Genomic DNA, 5,661 nt, shown 5'->3' on the forward strand with positions numbered 1-5,661 from the left:
CTACGCAGCCACCCAAGGCCCAATATGCCCTTTAAGGCTTTGCCCTACTCACGACACCCATACCCGCCGGAATTGGGCTATGGATTTTCGAATCCAATGCTATCTTTTGACATCCTATATAATTTTAACCCGAATGTTATAATTAATTTTGCTTATACGTTCAACCCTTAATGGTTTTGATCTATTGAATTAATTAAAGTGACCAGCAGTCCATTAATCTAACAATTAATCCAAAATTATTGGCATGAAGCTCACTTTTTGGAAATTAACGATTCAATAAATTATTTCGTTTCTTTGAACCGTTGACTATCTTTTGCAGTACCAAAGCACTCACGCTTGGGTTCCTAACGCAATCCACAAATCCACTACACTTTATTGTATATTGTATTCTGTATTCTTGCAGGTACTCATATATATAAACTAAATGTTCATAGCTAAATCGAACCTGTAGTTTTGAATTTAGCACATTTGAAACCCGAAGTTTTCATTCAAAACTTACCACATAAAAGTCGTAGCTTCATGCTTAAATTAAACCAATACATGTATATAGAACCCAAATGTTCTATGATATATATCTATGGCTTTCCGTATGACTGACCATTTTTTGTTGTACCCTCCGTTTAAAGACATGTCGAACTTGAACAAGCTCGATTTCACCACTTTGGAAATCTCTGGAAGAAGTTACCTAAAGTGGGTTCAAGACGTGAAGCTCTATCTTACTACAAAAAGTCTTAGCTACTATCGAGGAACCTACCAACAATGAACCCGTCAACGAAGCTCAGAAAGCTACTGCTATAATCTTCAACCGCAGACACATCCATAATGCACTGCAGACCAAGTACCTCATAGAGGAGGATCCACATACCCTCTAGCTTGCTATGGTCGATCAATTCGATCGCCAGAAAGACATTTACTTGCCTTAAGCAAGACACAACTAGTAGCATTTATGCTTCCAAGACTTTAAGTCTGTGAATGAATACAACTCTAAAGTTTGTAGAACCCAATCACTACTTAAGATCTGTAACGAGGACTTAACCGAACATGATCTTTTGGAGAATACCTATTCGACCTTCGATGCCACAATATTGTCCTGCAGCAACAATATAAGGCACATAAGTTTACCAAATTTTTGGATTTGATATCTGTTTTACTTCTCGTTGAAAAGCATAACCATCTTTTGATGAGAAATCATCAAGCTCGACCCACTAGTTCGAACGCTGCTCCTGAAGCGCATGCGATCAATTCTAGCAGTCATAACCAACAAAAATCCCATTGTGGCCGTGGAAAAGGGGGGCAAGCCCCACCATGGGCCCAAGGTCAACAAAATAGAGGCCTATCCAATGGAGGAAATTTGACCCATAAGCGACAACCTCTTGCCCCTAAGGCTCTAAACTTCAAGAACAAGGGAAAAACTACCGTTCAATCGACTTCCACTAAATTGGACATGTGTTATTGTTGTGGATCAAAGAATCATTGGTCACGCGTATGCCAAGCTACCCTCGAGGCTATTGCCAAGTATCATTCTCGTCGTGAGTCTAACTTTGTGCAAGTAGAACTTCCCGAATATACTACTACAACTCTGGATGTTTCAGATTTTTAGGCGGCATTCGTTCCTATGGAAGAATAAAGTTTTATTTTTCTAAGACATGTTAGGGCATTTTACACCCCTAGTGGCCGAACCCACTAGGAGTGGCCGAAACCCCCCCTCCCCTAAATTTATAGGTTTATGGTTTAATTTTTGGACAATTTTTCTAAGCATTTGGAATTATTTGTTTGGTTTTGGTTTGTTTTGAATTATGGATATTATTTCTCGAATTGATTAATTGAATGAATGGAATTATATTTATGATGTGACCGATTTAGTTAATCTATTTCTAGGTATGACTAGTGGGGAAATTAGTTGTCTGGCTGATAATGCCACCACGTACACCATATTGTATGAGAAACACTATTTTACTAACTTTGTACCTAAAAATGCACCTATGACAACCTTCTCAGACCCATCCAACTTGACAGAAGGATATGGAAAGGCCCATATAATGTTGTCCAACGGTACTGAATTAACCATTAAAGAGACACTTTGTTTTCCACGTTCTGACAGAACATTATTAAGTTTTAGAGATATTCGAGATAATCAATATCATGTTGAAACCACTAAAAAGAATGGTTCTGAATTTCTTTGTATCACTTCTTACAAATATGACCAGAAATGTATTCATGATAAGCTGGAACGTCTCCTGAGTGATTTATGCATAACAACCACTCGATCAGTGGAGACCCACCATGTGGCCGGCCCTATGGCTGAGTTCCATACCATTTTACTGCTTTGGCATGATTGAATGGGACACCTGGATAAGATATTGACAAGCGCCAACCCCGATATCCCCAAATATTAGGGTAGGCACGTGCTGGCCGACGCCCGAGGGTGATGAAGCCATTTTAAATAAGCATGCAAAAAAAAAAAAGAATAAGTAATTAGAATGATTATGCCAAAACAAAAACGTGTTCAGAGCATACAACTACTAAAAATAGTATGGAAGAATTACTAGAAAAGGATACAAACAAGGGAATGATATCAACACTAAGGAGACTTGAGGATACCTATGTTGTAGAGTCCTGATGCCGAGATCATGTGCCACGATCCTAACTCCTAAGGGGGTGCAAAAACAGAAGAGGTGAGTGACCGTAATTTATAATAATACTAATAATAGGAAAACATTTTATTTTTGGACATAATAACCCCCTGTTTTGAAAACACTTATATAACCCTAGCATGCCATGTAAAACATTCGTAAAACATGTAAGTAAAACCAGTGCTCAGAAATGGTAATAACATCTGAAGGCAAATCCGTAAATCTCATCAGTAAGGTACTCAACTAGGGGTATTATAGTCGCCCGAAGGCAATACTTGTCCATCACCTGCAGGTGAAGCTGAATAACCTATCCATCACCCGAAAGTGAAGCTGAATAACATGTCCGTCTCCCGAAGGTGAAGTTGTATAAAATAGCATAACATCCACATCAACACTAGTCGTGGCTAATGAAGCTGGGGGTATATCATATATCATATCTCACTCTTTCTCATCAACTATGTCCTATGGCCATAGACCTCTATACCCGTGGTGTGTGGATGTGCCTTATGAAAACCCACTAGGTAAGTACCAAAAACATATCTTAAAATCTCGTATCAAACATCAGAGCTCAAAAGCTCAAACCTCGTCTCATAAATCTATGGCAATCATATTCATAAATCCATAATAAACATATACATGAATCCATAGAATTTCATAAACAAAACTCCAATGATTCAAAGCCTTTAGTAATGTATAAAACCAATAAATCATAATTATTCCGTAAAAGCAATTTAAATGAAGGAAAACTAATGAAAAGGGCTTGAAAACTTTGAATTTTAATGACAAGGACAAAATAAAGGGTGAAGTGAATGGTACCAGGATTGAATTTTTAGTGTAAAAATGTGGTTTTTCGTTAAAGTGAACAGTATCGGGAGCTTTTCGTTAAAGTTCCTTTTAAATGAATCATAAGTATGAAAATTTGTAAAACATATCATAAATCATGCTCCAAGCATAAATTATGCTAATGCATGCTAGGTTAATATTTTATAAAAACATATAAGTCTAGAAGGGTTCCACTCACAAGTTTTTCATTGCCCGGAAGCTGCTCGAACTATCAAGAATGGGATCACTTCCACCGATGCACCTAAACACAATTAAAGGTCGTTTAATAAAACTCTACGAAAATGTTAGAATTTGGGAAAACGGATGACGGATTCATATTCGACACATCAAGAAACCTAAAGAGGGACCTCGGGTTTTTCCCCATGTGCCACCATACAAGCCGCCACAAGATGATGGTTGTAGGGCCACACGCCTCCACACGCGGCAATTTCTGGCTAACGGAAACCCAATTTTTTGATTAACTCTGAATGAAAGGAACAAATTTCATACCTAGGCCGAAGTCCAATTCGTCCAGGAAGTAACCTGAAATTACCACGAACCGCTGGAAACCCCAAAATGGGTGAACCCCGATTCGTCGAATTCGCATCTTCGCCGCCCCCAAACTTGTTTAGGTTTTGTTCCTAGGCTCAAGATAAGTCTTATAGTGGTGGTCATCGATGGTGAAGGTTGCTAGAGTGGTAAATCGTCGTCGAATAACCTTCCAAGCAAACGGTTGGTGTTTTTCATGAAACTAAGGCCGAAGACCTTCGGGTTTGGGTAGAAATGAAATATGGGAGGTCACTGAATAGGTTGCAGGTGATGGCGACGATCAATTTATAAAATGCCAGAAACGGCATTGGGGTGTGTAAAAATCAGGTTGGGTCGGCAGGGAGAAATTGGGTCAAGGGTGATCCGGTGTTCCTCTTCTCTCTTATTTCCCCTCTTTTCTCTCCTCCCCCATTGGTTCATTCCTCACCTCCCTCTTGCTAATTGGTCTGGTTCCTCATTTTCTCTCATTTCTTTTCCATCTCAGCCGCATAAGTGGCATAACAATTCTTTGCTCCAGAAATCTGGAGCCTTCCAGATTTATGGTCAAATGACCATTTTGTCCTCGACTTTGTTCGTTAATAACTCATTCGTCATAACTCCAAACTAGGTTTCATTCAAGCCCATGCATTCATAATGACGAGTAATACGAGGATATACCAAGAAAACAGATTTTACGTGACATGACAAAGTGGTCAACAAAAGTCAACATATTTACCTTGAATGGCATTTTTGTAATTTCATATTTTAAAATTATAAAAACCGTAATTTTTTGGGACGGGTCGTTACATATATGATGTATCGTTTCCTCAAAGCATCACATGGGCATCACTTGAAATCTTATCCCTGCCATCTGTTTTGCAAAGCATGTTCCCTGGTGGTTGAAATCTTATCCCTGCCATCTGCTTTGCAAAGCATGTTCCCTGGTGAAGTTGAATATTAAACCTTCACTTACAAAGATTATTCACGACCCCCCCAAGTTTCTTCAGAAGATTCAAGGGGATATTTGTGGACCTATCCAACCAACATGCTGATCACTGAGATACTTTATGGTATTGGTTGATGCATCGACGTGATGGTTATATGTCTACTTATTGTCCACATGCAATGCTGCATTTGCGAAACTCCTTGCACAAATTATTAAGCTTAAGGCTCACCACCTTATTTATCCGTTGATTCAACTAGATAATGTTGGAGAGTTAATGTCACAGACCTTTGACAATTATTGCATAGTTGAACATCATGTACCCCATGTTCACACCCAAAAGGGCCTGGCAAAATCTTTCATAAAGTGCATTCAAACGATAGCTCGGACTTTGGTTATGCGAACCAACTTGCCGATATCTACCTGGGGTCATGCAATATTGCATGCAGCTATGTTGGTCTGCCTGAGGCCCACCGTTACCTAACCTCATTCACCGTTACAGTTGATTACTAGATACAAGCTTGACGTCTCGCATCTACGTGTGTTTGGGTGTGCAGTTTATGTGTTAATAGCGCTGCCACTACATACGAAAATGGGTCTTTAGAGAAAAATGGGAATTTATGTCGGTTAGCCATCCATTATTTGCTACTTAGAGCCCTTGACATAAGATATTTTTACCGCACGTTTTGTGAATTGTCACTTCGATAAGACAGTATTCCCGTTGTTAGGGGGAGA

The sequence above is a fragment of a genome, unplaced genomic scaffold (genome assembly GCF_019419815.1).
Source record: "Pyrus x bretschneideri cultivar Hongxiangsu unplaced genomic scaffold, Pyrus_bretschneideri_v1 Contig24, whole genome shotgun sequence".
Taxonomy (NCBI): domain Eukaryota; kingdom Viridiplantae; phylum Streptophyta; class Magnoliopsida; order Rosales; family Rosaceae; genus Pyrus; species Pyrus x bretschneideri.